The 19,727-nt window shown below is 43.7% G+C and overlaps 1 protein-coding gene and 1 long non-coding RNA gene across 5 annotated transcripts in view; one reads left to right on the forward strand and one right to left on the reverse strand.

Moving 5' to 3' along the window:
• Positions 1-19,727, reverse strand: part of LOC124788155 — a 164,018-nt gene that overhangs the window by 133,484 nt on the left and 10,807 nt on the right. The window contains exon 2 of the long non-coding RNA XR_007016063.1: positions 4,898-5,001. This is a non-coding gene — a long non-coding RNA (uncharacterized LOC124788155). The remainder of the gene's footprint in view (positions 1-4,897; positions 5,002-19,727) is intronic.
• LOC124788153 (leucine-rich repeat flightless-interacting protein 2) overlaps positions 1-19,727 on the forward strand; it is a 231,697-nt gene that overhangs the window by 124,140 nt on the left and 87,830 nt on the right. The window lies entirely within an intron of this gene.

Raw genomic sequence — 19,727 nt, forward strand, 5'->3', positions numbered from 1 at the left:
ATCGGTTCTGATGTAAGTCTTTTGATAATGAACGCTTCAGAATAGTGCACACCTGTGTATACAATAGTTAAGGAAGTATTATTCAAAACAATTCCGTATATATATGGAGATGGTATCTGCTCTTTCTGACATGTCCGAAGGAACAGATACCATCAGTGACCATGTCTCGTTAGAATGAAATTGCAATGAAATGAATATCCCTAGTTGCATACAGGCGGATGTTTCCGCATTGCCGCATTTTAGCGCATATAAGAGCTTGAATTTGCGCACGCAGCGACCTGACTGGCTAACTTCAATTCTAAATAACTCGGGAAATGCACATCGTATTGATTTTTTTTTATACCAAGTATAGCCTGCAACCAACCCTGCAAGCTTTTCAAACTTTTTTGAGCACCTATATATTCTGGTCTGGATTTCCGTTCGCCACAGTATTGGCGTATTGTCCCCCCCCCCCCCCCTCCCCCTGCCCAGTGTGAGCTCTGCTGCTTTAGGCGTGGAAGGACGTTTTCACCCTTTTCCTGCGGTCGGTTGCTTCCCCCTGTCGGCAAACATCAGCGGATAGTTGTTTTTCTCAGTTACTTCTCCAGCAGAATGCCTGAACCCACGAACGCTCGTCGAGATTTCTGGACTGCCGTGAAGTGTCAAGAGGGTTGCCCTTAATTAAAGAGGTGTGGCGTTGATGGCTGGAGGACCCCAGAGCGCCATGTCCTTGCGCTCAATGACACCTTCGCGAAGCGTAAGTTTGCGTCTGCAGTGTATGTGTCAAGTATAAGGCAGTATGATGAATGCGTCGTGTTTGTGTTGGTGACGGTGGGGAAGGAGCGAGAGGGTGGAAGGCGAATAGCAGCCATGGAGCCGCCGAGCTTAACGACCCAATCTGACGGACGAGTCAGCAGCAGTTGTGATGTGAGCCACTGTGGAGATGTTTAGGATTTAACCAAACACTGACACATAATCCGGTGATAATGAACGGTACGCTGCCACCTGCCTTCCCGTTGCCGATGACGGATGTTTTTTTTTTTTTTTCCACAATTAGGAACCGGATTCGCTACCTCCGAGTTGAGCACCACCGCACAAACGTGCATTAGCCGCCTCTGCTACAGAGGCGGGTGAAATGTTGCCCGTGACTCCAGTAGAACTTTCTTGAAGTCAGTACCCAAATTATAATTGCGAGAAGTCATGCCAGTCGGCAGCTCTATCAAACAAAGAGTTGCAGTTAACACATAAGTGGTGGCATCGTTCATAATGGTTTTCATTTCAGAGACAAAAGCCAGTCAGTCTGTAACCAAGTCTCTAATTGGCTAACGTGGACGAGAGGGGCTCGTCCTGCGGATGGTGGCTAGTTTTCGCCATTTATTCTTTTTCTAAAGTTGGAATTATGCTCCAGGGTGTCCATTAGAGTAAAGATATAAGTGCGCAGAGTGAGTGTGAGACATTACTTAAGATTCTTTTCCATGCATCTACTTCGGAAAGGATGCGTGGAGAGACTTGGTGATGGTCTAGCCTTGCGTTGCAAGAGTTGGTGGCGATGACCTACGTAAACTTGCAGTGGACAAAATAAAACGCGTTCGACAATGAACAGCGTAATATAATGATCAGAAAATTATGTAAATTAGTCTTAAACACTAGAAAGTGTTGGTCAAGTAAGCGATAATTTGCAGAAAAGTCTAACAAAATCATAACCCCGGATGACTACAACTGGGAGACTAAAGGTAGTCTTGTCAAAACGTTACTAAAATAGACCATCTTGATCATGAAAATTTTCCTATTTTACGTGCGCTAAAGCTTAGAAACCATCCTGCACGGATTGATTTCTGCTGGCTGTATTTAAGTGAAGTGATTTCGAGACAAGTCGATCCCTTCTTCAGTTCAGGCATGCTTCTGCCTGTGCAGGTGTGTTAACTCACAGAACAAGCACCATTGTTTTGTTCTCAATCAATAGACTGGCCAACAGCAATTCTTGTTCTCCGCGCTTCCTTATCTCTTACAATTCCCTTCAGTTCAGAGTATGTTGTCAATTTCAGACCTTGTCTTTCACGAGCATCCTTACCACACATGTTCCCTTCTTTTAATTTCTGAAAGAAGAGGCAATGTCCATACTGTATAGGTGCCCACACTCCCTTTTTTCCCCCTCTCTCTTCATGATGGCTTTTAGAATTCTTGTGCAACACCGTGCCTCAAAAGCCTGTGTCCTTTCCTTTTTGTCTCCCTACCGTCCATGTCTCCGACCGATATAGAACAAAGTTCCAAACAATAATTTGTACATGCTGTTTCCTCGTGTTCAGACTAATTTTTTTGATGTTGAAAGCGTCCTGTTTTTGTTGAATGTTATTTTTTACCTTGCACAATTCTGCATTTAATCTCTTTGCATGCAGTACCAACCTCTGTTAATTTTGCTACCTAGGTATTAAAAATAGCGACCTGCTTCAGATTCTCTCCCATCGAGGCGTAGGTTTGCTACTGTTGGGTCTTACCTACGGTTTTCTTCTCATTAATTTTCATATTATATCTTTCTGAAAATATCTTGTTCATGCCTCCTGCGACCTTATGGAGACTGTTCAGATGAGGCTAATACTGTCCCCCTCCCTCTTTTTCTTTATTGTATTTGGCTTGTGACAGGTTTCATCGTGTCCTCTTTTGGACCTTATCCTTCAGCTGTTTGTATGTTCGTCCTCTTGTAATATCCATTTCTGAAATTTTCTTTCTGTATCTTCCTCTCATTCCTTCAACTTTTTCCCTCTATAATCCTTTGTTGCAGACAATTTCCGTGCAATATATGTCCCAGCCACGATTCTTATCCTCTTCCTGGTGGCTTCCAAAAAACTTATTTCTTCCTCTCTTTTCGAAATTACTTCCTCATTCAAGTCTGTCAGTCCATTCCACCTTAAGTATTCTTCTTCATAGCCACTTTTCAAACCTTTCTACTCGTATCTTTCTTCTTTCTTTTTTTAACTGTCTACGTTTCAGTGCTGTACAACACCACACTCCAAACATAACATATAGCAATTCTTTTCCTCAACTGCACTGGAATTCTTGTAGCCTGTTTCTAGTAATTGCTTCACCTTTTCAAATGCTGTAATTCCTGTAAATATTTCCTCCATGTTTCTTCTGTACGGCTTCCGTTCCATGTCATTAGTCTTCCTAGGTAGAGAAAGGATTTTACTTATTCTATCCTTTTTCCGTCGAAGAATATGTTAACTGGCGCTTCCTTGTTGTTTATTCTCATCATTTTTGTTATTACTGTATTTTTCTTCATTCCATACTCCTCGCTCCCTTCTTGCGACACTCAACTTCTTCTGTAGTTCCCTTCTGATTCTGCCAGTACTGCTTGATCATTTACGTATTTTATAGTCTGCATTATTTCTCCTGTAACTGCAATACCTGTTCCGTCTTTTATGGTCCTACCTACCAATACTTCTCCATATATGTTGAAAAACTTCGGTGACAGTGAGTTTCCTTCTTTTACACTCATTCCAGTGCTCATCTCTGTCACTTTTTGCTTGGCGTACATCTCCTTTATTAACCTTTCCGGTCTACTCCAACATATTTTAAAATTTTCCCCAGTATATTTTAGTTGACTCTATCAAATGCCTTCTTCCAATCGATAAAACACATATACACTTCCTTGTTAATTTGTATCATTCTTTCTCCAAGCATCCCCAAAAAATGGTTCTGAACACTATGGGACTTAACTGCTGAGGTCATCAGTCCCCTAGAACTTAGAACTACTTAAACCTAACTAACCTAAGGACATCACACACATCCATGCCCGAGGCAGGATTCGAACCTGCGACCGAAGCGGTCGCGTGGTTCCGGACTGTAGCGCCTAGAACCGCTCGGCCACCCAGGCCGGCAAGCATCCCCAGACAGCCTATAACACATCTCGTTTATTCACCTTTTCTGAATCCAAAATGATCTTCTCCAGTATATTCGTCAGTTTTATTTTCAGTTCTGCTTAGTATGACTCTAATTACAGCCTTCGTAAAACGACTGATAAAGGTATTGTCCTGTAGCCTTTAAATTCGCTTACGTAGAACTTTTTATTGCTAACACTTCTATATCATCAGAAAATCTCAAGTACAGTATTTGTAACGAGAGACCTACGCGCCGTTATGTACAGAAATGCCTCGTCAGTACGTTAAACAGCGGTTGTACCGCATTAAGATTGACGTTTGGTTCGCCGTTGCCTACTAGTTTTATTTTGGCCATGGTGTAGCTAGAAGGCCGCTATGATTGAACAAAGGGCCATGCTTGGTTTGATGAAACTAAAGCTGCTGCCCTCAATCTGAAGGTACTTTACTACGACGGTCGTATTGCGGGGGATTTATCCTTACGTATCTCCGACCTGTGAACTGACTGACCCAGCCATTTAACGTTGGGAGATACAGTTTAAAGCGATTAAGCGCTGATGTAGAAATTAATTTGTTCATATTTTACGAGTATAGGCTGCGGTTCTTTTCTACTAGAATTTGCGACTTTCTCATCACGGATTCATGGACATTTACATGTCAGTAGTCAGCTAAGTAGAGACGGCAAGTGGCGTTTGACTTCTGGTTCAGTAGTGCGGTTTGAGAATTTTCTGAATAGAATAAAGTTATTAATTGAGCTCACATCAATGGTTGCAGGGCAATGTGTCCAGTAAAGCATGGGAGTTGGGCGTAGCGTTCTTGAAAGAACTTTTCGGTATTTGTGTGGAGCAATTAATGGAAACCGCAGAAAACTTAAAATTACCAAATTCGAAAAAGAATGTGAACAGTGCCGCTTCCGGATTACAGGTCAGTGTCTTAACCATCGTGCAACCTCGATATGTGAAACTAGCTCAGAACCTTAACGACAGCAACGTACAGGAAATGGAAGTGCTTTTGCTTATTCTTTCTAGTTTCAAGAATTAGTTTACCTCATCAGGGTAGCTCTGGTACTGTATGGTCAGTGTGCTGGCAAACCCGCTAATTTCACCTACCCCTCTTACTCGCATCACTTTTTCCTGCTCAGTTCGTCATCCTGAAAAAAAAAAGTTCAAATGTGAGTGAAATCTTATCGGACTTTAAAGGTCATCATGCCCGAGGGAGGATTCGAACCTCCGCCGGGACCAGCCGCACAGTCCATGACTGCAGCGCCCTAGACCGCTCGGCTAATCCCGGGCGGCCGTCATCCTGAAAATAGCTTGAGTTCAGTGCTCAATATCGGTCTCTAGAGGTTAAATGTGTGTCTGTAATTGCCCATCAGTGTTAAGTGATAGCCTTTATGAGTTAAATGAGAGTTCTTTACTTTTAGCTAAAGCGCTAGTGTCCAAATGCTCTTTGTATGCTGGCCGCTGTTACCCATAATGCGTTATTGCTCATTTCGAATACTATCGTGATCTCACTGCAGTTAGTAGGTGATCATTTATTAGTGATATATCTCACTAATAAAATTAGCAAGTTACTTTTTGAATGTAAGTAAGTTTGCAGGAACTGAGGGAAAATCACAGCGAAGTGGATGCCATGTAAAAGATACAGACTAAAGTATTATCCCAGACTGTTCTCGTACATGAGATGGATGATAAATCGCAGTCTCTTTCAAGTTTTCTTTTGGGCTGTCGCACTCTCTATGCAATAAAAGCGTAAGGCCTCTCGGACCCGCATATCGGGATTGTTCTGACTGACTGTTCTCGATATGTGATTTGTTCCAGCAAATCACCGGCCTGTGTAGTAATTACTACATGATTCTCTCAAATTGGCTACATCTTTATGCCATGTTTTGAGTGGAGTTGAAGTATTAGTGCCAGTTGTAGTTTGATTGCAGTCCACTGCAATCGCTTCCATACAATTCTTCTCTGTTTGTGTTGTTACTTGGCGCTCCCCACTAATGTAACCGGAAGAACCAGACATTTTGTTGACAGTATCTGCTTTTACATGTACTAAGCGAGTTGGTTCGGTTTCGGGAGGACTGATGTTCAAAGCCATGTAAGGCCACGCAGGCACCTAAGACAAATGGTCGGATGATTCGTTTGAAAAGGACATGACTGATTTCCTTTCCCATTCTTGCCCAATCGGAGCTAGCCCTCCATTGTAACTCGCCATCGACGGGACGTTAAGCTGTAACATTTCTCTCTGCCCCTTCCCCCTACCTCACTACCCATTCAGTTTTGCTCTTACACAGTTATAGAGTGCGTCATTCTCATCTATGTAACATGCACCTTATATAAAAGCTATCCATACCATGAAGAAAATGCGCGAAGTTAAAATTGTGAGGCAAACGGAAACTCTAACACATCACAGACGATCGTGGCCAAGGTTCCGGATTGGATTCCCAGTCTGGCACACGACTGTAACTTGCCTCTAATGCTCCTCGCAAAGAATAGTCCATTAAAGAGTGGAAACGTGTCATCGATATTGATGTCACATTCAGTTAACGTCGTAATTGAGATACGACGTCCAAATCACCTATTAAGTAGATTTCGACGAGAAGTGTAACGACGTTACTTGGCGAGTTTAAGTACATGCAGACACTTCCAGTGGGCAACGTTTCCATGTTTCTCATCAGTAACGACAGTAACCTATGCCTTCAATGCTACACGGGGTTGTTAAAATGTTCAAGCGATTTTTTTAAAACGAGATTTTTTGTTGGGGATTCTACATAGCAAACATCATCATTACTCAATATCTCGGTGTCTACGCACTTGGTTTCTCTCTTCGCAAGCTTCCCAATTCCGTCCTGGAAGAAGTTTTTATGGCATCACGCACATCCACTGCTGTGCCGTCTTCACAACGTCGTCATCCGATGAGTATTTGGATTCACGCAGGATCTCCTTCAGCACACCCAAAGGGTGAAAATCGATTGGAGGTAGACCAGACTAGACGCTGGGTGTTCCAGAAGTTCGAAACCAAGATTTTGAATGTATTGGATTGTTTTGCAGCTGTATGACGACGGGCATCATGCTGAAGCAAAATCGCACCTTCTCAAAGCTTCCTTCCCTCTCCTCTTGAGTTTGACTCTGGGTTTCACACCTTGCAGTAGGTCACAGTAGCTGTCACTATTCATTATTTAACTTTTAGTAGTATAATGCATCAGCAGTGGACATTTCATACCCCAAAACACTGTCAGCATTCACTTTCGTGCAGAAGCTTGACTCAGTTCTGCCACAAAGATAATTACAAATCATTCGCTCAACTGTCTCAATGTTCCTGTCAGTTTTCGGAGGGGATGGCGTACCCACTGGTCCTTCGTTGCAGACACTTTTAAGCGATTTATCGACTCGAAAATTTTTCTTTCACTAACAAGCAGTAGGCCTCAGGCACAGCCAACCGATTCGGCTCACTCGTGACAGGTCGCTTGCGTACAACATAAGCTGGAAGAGGTAACATATTTTGGGTCAATACCCCCTCCGTTTTCGAGAAAACCATCCCTAAATTTCATGAGGCGCAGTCGACACAGAATTGACGGGATCAATAGATAATTGAAATTTTAGCATTTTTCATCATCGTATATGGGATCCGCAAACGCAAATTTCCCTACAAATGGAGGAAAAAATTGTAACGATTGCACCTTATTTATCCATAAGATACACGCCGGTAAGTGGGTACGTAAGGAGCAGTCGTTGCAGTTTTTTCCTCGATTTATAGGAAAACATGCGTTAGCAGATCCGATATACGAAGATTAAAAACGTTAAATTTTCAGTTTCTGTCGATCCCGTCAATTTTGAATTAATTGCGCGTCGTGAAATTTGGGAGTGGGTTTCTCAAAAACGGAGGGTTGTTGAGCCAAAATACATCAGTCTTTCAGTTTAGGTTTTGTCTGAGTCACTATCACCATTACCGCAGTTGTGTACTGCGAACCATCTACACAGCTTTAAAAACAAGGAGAGTAATTAAAACTAATCTCCCCCCCCCATTTCTTCGTTGACGTATACGGACAATAGGTCACTTAAAACTAAATGCTCTGAAATCACTACGAGTAGATGAACCAACACAGCGCAACGCAGAAGAATACGGCGAGTTTAAGGCATGTCATTAATGAATCTGCTGTCAGCCCATGGAGCAGAATAATAATAATAATAATAATAATAAAGCTTGTACCTATTACCTTCCACTCGTAGATATCGTATGCACTGCAATGTCAGCTTCGTAAATTAGAACATCTCTGCTTGATGTGGTGTAAAATAATGTATTTGTGTTAATTTTTATTGAAAATTTTGCTTTATGAAATCGTCCGATACTTGATAATCGCATTATTATCATATAGTTTGCGAACGCCAGACACTGATGGCAGATGCCACATCGTTTCCAGCAACGTTGACGATGTGCACAGCAACGGTCAATTTTCGGCGCGAGCGGCGTGCCCTCTGATGTCAATGCCAAGAGAGCGAATGCAGCCCAGTGACGACATGTGCCTGCAAGTCCTCTGCCCCAATGTGGGAAGGCTCCCGCGTGGGACTCTGCGGTGATGGCACGTAATTGCCGGCCATTAACACGCGCAGGAGGCGCCATGCGGCAGCGTCCGGGTTTTTGTTTATCGCCTGGTGGCTCTTTGCTTCCGGATGCTCGCTTGCGCAGCTCTCTCGGGTCTCTGTACTGAACGGTATGGTGGCGCAAAATCAGATTCGCCATGCAGCAAGGGCGGAAGTTGAAGCTAGCTTTTGCCCCGGGCTCAAGATGCTTAGAGCAGAGTTCAGGACGTCTAGCATCGAATTAGGATGCATCTTGTTTCCAGGACTATACCCTAAAGTTTTGAAGGTAACAGGGATCAAACGCAGGGAGCGAAAGGTTAGTAACAACTTGTACACAAGATTACAGTAATGAGTCGAAGAACACGAAACGGAAACAATGGTTGACAAGGGAGTGAGACAGGTTTGTAACTTATCCCGGAAGTTATTCAGTCTGTATATCGAGCAAGCAGTAAAGAGAGAGAAAAAATGAGAAATTTGAAATTTGGAGAAGGAATTGAAGTTCAGTTCCATCATAGACGGCAAAGGACTTGGAACGGAATGGATAGCGTCTCGAAAATAGTTTATAATGTCAACATCAAGAAATATAAAACTAGAATAATGAAATGTTACCGTATTGTTAGGGTGCGATTAATTAGTGCACGTAGGAGCACTTTGCTGCAGCCTATGTGCAACGTAGTGCGACCACGATTCGGGGATATAAGCACCGACATATAGGCAGAGAATTAATGTGACACTAGTGTCTTTTCGACGTGCTTGCGGTAAATGGGGAAACGTGAATTATGGCGACGTTGTTATCAAATGCGTGCAAACAGGACCAACGTGCTGTTATTCTTTTCTTGGCTTCCGAATATCAAACACCGGCAGACATCAATCGGAGTATGAAGAATGTGTATGGGAGCAGCACGTCTATCGAAAACCACCGCTACGGAATGGTGCGCCAAGGGGTTCTGCTGTTTCGTGATAACACACGTTCCCATATAGTAAATATAACGCAGAAGTTTACGCCAACTCAAATGAGAGACACTTAGCATCTGTCCTACAGTCCTGAACTCTTCCCATGCGACTATAACGTATTCGGTCCCTTCAAAAAAGGCCTTGAAAGGTCGACAGCCGCCGGACGAGGGTGTGCAGCAGGCAGTTACGAACGTCTACAGGCAGCAAGACTTGATGTATCACGAAACGGGTATCTTCAGCCTGGTGCTTCGGTGGAAAGATCGCCTCAGAACTTGCGGCGATTTTGCCTGATTGGCACGCCGGTTCTGGTTGCGCGACCTTCGAACGCAAACTCTATCGCCACTTATAAGTGGGGTGATGCTGAGACACTGAAGATAGTAGATGGGTTTTGGCATTTGGGGGAGCAAAATAACTGACGTTGGCCGAAGGAGAGAGGATGTCAAACAAGAAGAGAAGCCGGCCAGGGTGGCCGAGCGCTTCTATGCGCTACAGTCTGGAACCGCGCGACCGCTACGGTCGCAGGTTCGAATCCTACCTGGGGCATGGATGTGTGTGATGTCCTTAGGTTGGTTAAGTTTAAGTAGTTCTAAGTTCTAGGGGACTGATGACCTCAGATGTTAAGTCCCATAGTGCTCAGAGCCATTTGAACCATTTTGCCAAGAAGAGAATATTCGCTTTTGAGGTGTGGTGCTATAGAAGAAAGCTTAAGTTTAAATGGATAGATCGAATAAATATTGAGGAGGTACTGAATGGAATCGGGGAGAAAAATAAGTTAATGCTAACTTGATTAAAAGAAGGGATAGAGTGATAGGCCATATTCTGGGACATCAAGGTTCGTCACTTACGTAATAGTCAAGTTTGAGGAGGAAGAGCTGTAGATAGAGACAAAGGCTTAAATACAATGAGCATTTTCAAATGGATTTAGGTTGCAGTAGTTTTGCAGGGATGATGATGCCGGTACAAATTGACGAGTGCACAGAGCTGCAACAAACGAGTCTTCGGACTAAAAATCAGATCAACATCGATAGCGCGCCTTGCATCGACTTTAGGCATATTGCAAATACGCTAGCTTCCAGTTCTTCCTGATCTTGTACTTCGCTTTATGTAATGCTCGCTGACGGACACACACTTCTAATTTTAGTATATATTTTTTTACTTCTGGTGCTGGGTTCTAGTCATGTTATGGGGACAAGGTGATAATTCTTTCTTCACAGGTTTTGTTTTCCTTGTGGTGGCATGCCTTGCGTAATAACGTAACTCGGGTGTTATTTAGATAGGTGGAGTATTATTGTTCATATGTCCTTCTTAAGGTATCGTATTTGGGGGTGTTCAAATTGGTAAGCTGGAATGTCATGCTGTCATGAAATTCTTTGCTGTGGGCATTTGGTCGCAGTTCGTGCAAATATGGCGAAGTTTTAGAGGAATCCGTCTTCTCCATTCCGCATGTTAGAAAATGGGTAGCTGAATTCAGTGTGGCCGTACTTTACTTAAATTCTGTCTACTTGAAGGAAATTGATAAACTTGAACCACCGATGAAAAAATGAGAATGTGCAGAGTGTATATTAGAAGGCGGGCGACTGAATGTGAGGAAACTGCCTCATAAGCATACCGGAAGAAAGGATACGATGCTTTGTGCATGGAGAATAAACTTTGAGAAAGCGTCGGCGAGATAAATGAATTATTGAATGCTGGCAAGTGCAAATGTGGAAACTTATACACCTGGGCTCCTCCGTAATATTATTGGTCACGAATGGTAATGATCATCTGATACTAGCGTGTCCTGTTGACATACACAAGCGAGAAATACTTTTATCTGAACTTAACGGTTTTCAGTCTAATAAGTGTAATTTCAGTGGCAATGCCTGGACTGCAGCGTTCTCACTTGTTCTATTATCCACATCCCTGAGCTACGGGTGGTGTAGCGGATATAGAATATGGTACTAAATTAGACACTGGAAAGGAAGAAGGATTAGGGTCTAACGTGCCCTCGACGAAGGAAATTGACCTATTCTTTCGTATGAACGTCCCAGCATTTGCCTTAAGCGATTTAGGGAAATCAAAGATATCAATATGTGGATGACAGGATAGGAATTTGAATCCTGCTTTTCTCGTTCCACAGCGCAATTAGGTTTGGTACTGAGTTTCGCCCGAATCTTTGAACTGCTAACATGTAAACAGGTTATGGTAGAGGCTTAACGAGAATCATTCTTCCCACGCGCCGTTCGAGAATGGGAAAGGGAAAACGGGTGGGGAGGGGCGGGGAGGATCAGCACGGTGCAGCAGAAGAAACTGCGAGGAACAGAGGATTCTAAAGCGATGAGGTGGTGATCAAACGGACGAAAGCCTGTTTTATGTTTTCAGTTTCCTTAGCAGAAATGGAATGGAATGAGGTAAAAAGACATAGATCGGTCTGCATTCTTCTTATACATGTGGTACTTCCGGGATTATAGGGAGCTGGAGGAATAATTGACCTTGCACGTTGGCAAAGAAGAGTATTAGGATTTTTTTTTTGCTTGGATTGGAAGTGCTGAAATCCTAAGTTTAGATGATTCAATGGAAACTGATATCTCAGTGACACGTCGGGGTTTGACTTACGTATGCCCTTGACCGTCATTGATGCGCGGAAAGGCGTTACCGAAGTGCGGTAGGTGATTCACCACCAGGTTGTATAGGCTAACGTTGAAAGCTACGTTCACTGTGAAAGCCACCAGACATAACTGCAGGCAACTACACAATGTTGACCTTCAAACCATTCCTCATTTTTATTGTTCGTTATTTTACGACTCGTAAAGGTGAGGTTTCGTTCGCCTGTCGGCCGCTGTGCGCAGTTGGATACAGAGTGGTCTCTCTCTCTCTCTCTCTCTCTCTCTCTCTCTCTCTCTCTCTCCCCCCCCCCCCTTGTGTGTGTGTGTGTGTGTGTGTGTGTGTGTGTGTGTGGGGGGGGGGGGGGTATTCGGGGGCGTAGAGGGCTGAGGAGGAGAAAAACCGCGCGCCATTGAATGTTATAGGAACTGGGCTTGGTCTCCGTTAAAATGTTTCCAATCGGAAACGGAAAAATTATGAATTTGGAACACGGTAACCATCGACTCGTCTCTGAAGCAGCAAGCGTGTGAACAATTCGCATGACTCGGTAGCGAAAGTGTATCATGGGTTGCCAACTGGAATTATTGTGGCTAAGGGTCGTGTAGTGTGGAACTTCCATGATCCGTTAATGTTGGAGGTGAACGTCGACGATTCGTGGCAACCGACAATCTACCGTTGAACATCTGTCCGTCGAAGTAAAACAGGTGGAAACCAGACTCATGTCTACAGCAGCTGTTCGTAATATCTTGCAAGTGTATGCTTACAATTAACCAATTGTGTCTGCACCATGACGACGACCGTCCGTTGCGAAAATACGTCTGTTTGCTCTGCACTATCTATATCATGAGCCTTGTTCAATGACTCACCATTTTTGCTTTGTGGAGAGAATGGACGTAAGTGTATCTGGCGAGAAGTCTTTGTAACAAACACTTCGCAATCATTATTTACGACAGCTTTACGGTGTTTGGAACGTTATCTTGGCACCTTTTTGAACTATTAAAATGTATGGAAAGCATTCCTGCTCTTTTTTTCTTTTCTTGACTCATGCATAAGGGTTGTCTTCATTGGAAAATAAATGCTGACAGAGTAGGCATTTGCTCAGTTTGTGCTTTGTTACGACTATTTCTTATGTCTAATGTAGACATAGCACAGCTTACAGGCATTATTTATAATTAACGCGTAGATACGCCCCTGCAGAAATGGTGAATACCGTTGAAGCAAATTTCACTACAGATTATCGTAAATGACATTGAAGCTTCAACCAGCAGCTGTTTATACCACATCATGTGTGATTAATTAAAACTTGGAGAAGGGAGTGTTATTTTTAAACGTTTTATCAAATAAACGCAAACCCAACCGTGGTGGTTTGAATTCAACCGCCGGCCGGGGTGGCCGAGCGGTTCTAGGCGCTACAGTCTGGAACCGCGCGACCGCTACCGTCGCAGGCTCGAATCCTGCCTCGGGCATGGATGTGTATGATGTCCTTAGGTTAGTTAGGTTTAAGTAGTTCTAAGTTCTAGGGGACTGATGACCTCAGCAGTTAAGTCCCATAGTGCTCAGAGCCATTTGAACAATTTTTTTTAATTCAACCTGTTAAAATAGTATTGTATGTGTTTTTCCTAGCCGGAGCAATGACTCTACAAACAAATTTACCCTTGTGTACCTAGCGAACTAGGTTTATTTCCGAAACGTGTAAATTTAGTTGAGTAGAGTTGTGTAGCTCTGAGAATATGTAGGGCCAAGTATTTACTAGGATGAACTCGAAAACTACCAAAAATCTACAATGAATTTCACGGATTCAGTCCGCAAATAAACATCAGCCTCTTCACAAAGTAGATAAATGTTCCGGAATCTTAGAATCTGCTTTTGAAACATATGAATACCACGGAACAATTCTGAGAATTTACTTAGTGTGACCAATTACTTCCTTGTGCCTCGGATTGTGAGGTCCTCTTTAATGTGTAGTAAAACTAGACAATTTCACAGTAATACGGCAGGGGAATGTATTTTGAGAAGTGATATGCTCGACCGGTTAACCTAATTTAGTTCTTTTATTTCACATTTTTATACTGGAATCGGAAAAAATGGAAGAAAAAAAGGACGGCGGTGGTGCTACTGTGTTCTCTGCCTCGATTAGTTTATGGTAGTTTCGCGGAAACCTCAGTATAACAGTACCAGTTTATGCGGCACCTTTCGTGGAATCTTGCCAGTTGAGTTTATTTGACGTATCTGTAACATCATGGTGTTGATTAAACAAATCCGCCACACGGCGTTCAACTTTTCGTTCAAGCTTTATATCTTTCATCAGCAGATAAGCAATAGTTGGGTGCGGCATAAGCCGCCTCGTCAGAACCGATCTGACGGACCGCCCACAGTATGATTCACGTAGTTATTCAGTCACGTATCATCAACCGTAGGTATTAGGATAAGGTAAGTTTTCCAGCCATTTAACGTTGATATTGCATCCGTGCATAATAGTAACATTTCGTTAACTTGTTAGAATCATATTGCATTTGTTAGCATTGGGAATCAGTCACAGCACCAATCATTGTTCTGTTAATTGAAGAATGCAGATCAACCTGCAGGATAAAAATTGCCAAGGTCCTCTATGTACTCCTAGCGCAGTAAAATATATGATGCAGTTCGTGGAAGTAGCACTAGGTTAGCGACGAAATTGTTTAATTTCTGGCAGTGTTTGAGAAACCTGAGATCCATGGCGCGAAACACCTGGATCATAATGCAAATGAACTTCTGTGGGACTCCCTCAATCTTCTGGTTCGGTACACACAGTTTTAGGCAGCTCTACGGTCATTTATTTCATGAATTCACATTGCTCTGTCACCAGTCTCTTCAAATGGAGCGTGGTTGATGTATTCATTTTACTTCTACCGAGCCGCTCTCTCGACCATTTGTCTGAGACCTTACTTGGATTTAATCTGTGAGGTGGGCGGGCTTGGGATGGCATGTGGCAAGCAGGTCGACTTTCACGGCCGTTTATGTCTGTATTTTCAAACCGGAGCCGCTAGTTCTCATTCAGGTAGCTCCACATTTGCGCCCACTATGCTAAGTGCACGCCGCACCATTCCTCTCCGCAAAAGTAAGTCTTTCGCGTTATGTGAAATCGAACCCCAGTATTCAGCGTCGTAGTCAGGGTTATTCACCTAGGGATGTAGACAGTGTATGAAAAAACGTATCAAGTGGAGTGAGACTACCGCTTCTGTATACCGAAACACGTTGGAGATTTTAGAGGGTTTCGGCCGAGAAATCAACTGCGGATGGAAACCGGTGTCCCAGACCATCATCCACTGTGGCAACAGATTTATTTATTTATTTAGCTTATGGCATTACATATGAACAGCGACTGGCAATTGTGGATTACATAGTTTTACAAAAATATATTTATTTCATAATTTATAATTTAAAAAAGTAAGTCTATAAATTAATGTCTAATTTGTCGATCCATTCAAGGGCTGACTCTGTCACTTCAAAGAAATCTACAGCTTATTAGAATGTGGTGGATCTTCTGGTGTTCATTTCCATAGTCACATTGAGAAGATGAAGCCCTTCCCCATCGGTAGAGGTTTTCAGCACAGATGCTGTGGCCTGTGCGTATTCGATTAATTGTTTTCCAGGCACATCGCGTTAGTTCCATGCCGGCTAGTCTTGTCAGGTGTTTGGAGAGTCTGATGTTCCTCGTGGGCAATAGTGTTCCACATTTCTGCCCACTTTTTCTTGATACTGAAAGTAGCCGCCTGTAGCGGTTCTGCCAGTGGGACAGATGGCTGCCTAGATTTTAATCGGTTCATTCGGAGTGCAGGAACGTCAGAGTGCATTGGAAGCTAGGGGATTTTAAGTAATTTTTGGTATTCGTTGAGGAGGGCGTTCTGTCTTCCGAGGTCTGGTGGCGCAATGTTGCTTAGAGGTGGTGACCAGTATACAGGAGTAGATTTGATGCAGCCTGTTATTGTCCTCGTTGCTGCATTTATCTCCACGTCAGTTTTCCTCACATGTGTGCTATTGAGCCACACTGGGACACAGTATTGAGCAACAGAATAGACCAGCCCTAAGGCAGTGCATCGTAGGCAACAGAGTATGGCATTCATAAGAGACACGGCCTTTCTACACAGCAGTTAGCTCCATATTCTCCACTGGCGATAATGGCAATCAGTGACGATTGCTGAATAATAAACAACATAGTGGGCTGTTCCGCCTGCGGTCTGTTACAAAGTCATGTTTGCTGCCGAATGGGTGGCCAAGTGGCAGGCACCGGCGCCTGTGACTTCGGCGCTCTGTACCGTCGTTGGATGAAATTTCCCATCCTCGATTTGTTCCTCAAGACACCTCTACAACCCGTCGAAGTTTGTCGCAACATTTCTGGGACACCCTGTATTGGCTGAGTCATCTAGGAACTTAAGCTCCTAGAATTTTAACAGTAAACCTCTCGTTTAGTGCCTGCCACTGCACATTTTCACGCTTACTGAGCGAACCATTGACGAACTGCGCTACTCTTCTCTGTATCTTCTATATTTCCTCCATCAATTCTACCTGGTAAGGGTTCCAGACTGAAGAGCAGTGCCCCATTGTTGGTCTAGCGAGGGGTTTCTAACGTACGTCTGTAGTGGGAGGGCTGCACTACCTAAGATTCTACCAGTGAATCGCAGGCTGCCATCTCAGTTTGTTGCGATTACTTTGTTTTATTTTAGGACGTAGAAACAACCGAGGTTATAAGCGCCCATGTCATAACCTTGGAACACTAATAAGAGAAACAAGTTAAAAGCGACAACATGTTAAGCCCAATCGACGGAAGGAAAGAGTGCTTGGAGAAAGGTCGACAAAATACGCCGTAGAGACAGCTGAGGTCCCGAACTAAAGATTAAATGTCCTTCCAGTGATTAACCGGCAATCGTGTAATAATACAATAGCGGGAGTTTCCGCACGTTTAAGTGTAATACGTTAAATTCATTTGTGTTCACGGTCATTTGACAATCCGTGCACAAAGCATCAATTCTCTGCGGGTCTTTATACATTTTGCTACAAATTACTAGCGTTAAAACTTCTCTGTGTACAACAGTATCATCCGCGAACAACCTCATTGAGTTTCCTGGCAGATTAAAACTGTGTGCCGGACCGGGACTCGAACCCGGGACCCATGCCTTACGCGGATAAGTGCTCAACCAACTGACCTACCGGAGTGCGACTCGCGAGCCGTCCTTGCAGGTCTAATTCCGCGGGTATCTCATCTCCTACGTTCCAAACTTCACAGACCTTCTCCTGCGTAACGTCCGGGAGCAGCACTCCGGTCGTGAGCCGTGGTCGTTAGCTCAATTGGTAGAACGCTTGCCCGCGAAAGGCAAAGCTCCCCGCGGCAAAGTGAAAATTCATTTTGGAACCTCATGAAACTTTTGACGTTCTCCACTAGGCTATTTACATATACAGTATTGTGATCAGTAATCCCTTGGGGTAAGCTCAAAATTTACTATATTTGGGAAGACTTCTCTTCGTTAAAAATGGGATGCTCTGTTGTATTTGCTAGGACCTCTGCAATGCAGTTACAAAGTTGGTCCGATAATCCGTACGCTCCTGTACGTACTTACGGAACGGTATCGATCGCCGAAGTAAAGGAACACGGCATCGACCTGGTCCCCAGTATCTACTGCCCCTGGGTCTCGTGGACGAACGTAGCGAGCTGGATTTCGTGGGGTCATTGTTTGCGGAAACACTGTTGATATTATAAACTGACGCTACAGCATATGACAGAGAATAGCGCCACATATGACTCCAGTAAATGGTACCCGGAGCAAAGGCGGCAACTTCATCACAATTTGGACAACACAGAAAGACTTCGTCAGGGCAGTATTTCTGTTAATGCTTGTCGTAAAGTACAGGGTGGCGCAGTTTATTAAATATTTCCATATGTGCAACCGTATTGAGACTATTGTGACAAAATATCGGTCCTATTACACCAAATTCCGATTTTTTCGTCATGGAGTTATTGCTGTCACTCAATCTTAGGGTTCTTCGTTGCCCAGTATCTTGGTTCTGTGAATCCACATAACGGAAAGATGAAATCATGCTTCATCACTTGCGATGTAATGGAAAGAGTCTAACAGCTTAGGTTCAAAAAATGGTTCAAATGGTTCTGAGCACTATGGGACTTAACTTCTAAGGTCATCAGTCCCCTAGAACTTAGAACTACTTAAACCTAACTAACCTAGGGACATCACACACATCCATGCCCGAGGCAGGATTCGAACCTGCGACCGTAGCGGTAGCGCTGTTCCAGACTATAGCGCCTAGAACCGCTCGGCCACCTCGGCCGGCCGTAAGCTTAGGGACTGATGACCTTAGCAGTTAAGTCCCATAAGATTTGAGACACATTTGAACATTTTCTTTTTCTAACAGACCATCGTTGATGTTATTCAAAAGCCACGTGCAGTAATCTACACGTTTCTGTCATCCTCCCGTCATTGCTGCACAACCGTCACACGATAAGACTTCAAATTAACGCTTCTCACAAGGGAACCTCCCCATCGCACCTCCCTCAGGTTTAGTTATAAGTTGGCACAGTGGATAGTCCTTGAAAAACTGAACACAGAGCAATTGAGAAAGCAGGAAGACGTTGTGTGGAACTGTGAAAAAATAACCAAAAATACAAACTGAGTAGTTCATGGGAAGATAGGCAACATCAAGGACACCGGAAACGCAGGAGCGCCGTGGTCTCGTGGTAACGTGAGCAGCTGCGGAACGAATGGTCCTTGGTTCAAATCTTCCATCGAGTGAAAAGTTTAAATTTTTATTTTCAGTTTATGTGACAAACTCTTATGTTTTCATCACTTTTTTGGGAGTGATTATCACATTCACAAGAAAACCTAAATCGGGCAAGGTAGAAGAATCTTTTTACCCATTCGCCAAGTGTACAAGTTAGGTGGGTCGACAACATATTCCTGTCATGTGACGCACATGCCGTCACCAGTGTCGTATAGAATATATCAGATGTGTTTTCCTGTGGAGGAATCGGTTGACCTATGACCTTGCGATCAAATGTTTTCGGTTCCCATTGGAGAGGCACGTCCTTTCGTCTACTAATCGCACGGTTTTGCGACGCGGTCGCAAAACACAGACACTAAACTTATTACAGTGAACAGAGACGTCAATGAACGAACGGACAGATAATAACTATGCAAAAATAAAGAAAGTAAAATTTTCTCACGATGGGAAGACTTGAACCAAGGACCTCTCCATCTGCAGCTGCTCACGCTACCACGAGACCACGGCGCTCGTGTGCCAACTGTCTCCATGATATTGCCTATGTCGCCTATGGGCTACTCAGTTTGTATATTTTGCTTATTTTTTCACAGTTCCACACAACTTCTTCCTGTTTTCTCAATTGATCTGTGTTCAGTTTATCAAGGCCTATCCACTGTGCCAACTTATAACTAAATCTGAGGGGGGTGCGATGGGGAGGTTCCCTTGTCAGTATCCGCTGGCAACTCCTCCTACTTACACGCGCCTGTTTGGGCCAAGTTATGCGTAGACTTCTTTGGGCTCTGAATAATTCTTCGGCGAATGCCTGCAATTACTTCTGGTGTGCGAACTGAAGGAATTCTTTGTCGTTTTAGATTTTGCACAGATCAGTAACTGCGCCAATTGATATACAGACCCTGTATTGCTCCCTTTGCTGTTAGTCTTCTATCCGGACACTTGACGCCGAGCCGGCCTGGGTGGCCGAGCGGTTCAAGGTGGTACAGTCCGGAACCGCGCG

Source organism: Schistocerca piceifrons, chromosome 3 (genome assembly GCF_021461385.2).
Source record: "Schistocerca piceifrons isolate TAMUIC-IGC-003096 chromosome 3, iqSchPice1.1, whole genome shotgun sequence".
In the NCBI taxonomy this organism is placed as follows: Eukaryota; Metazoa; Arthropoda; class Insecta; order Orthoptera; family Acrididae; genus Schistocerca; species Schistocerca piceifrons.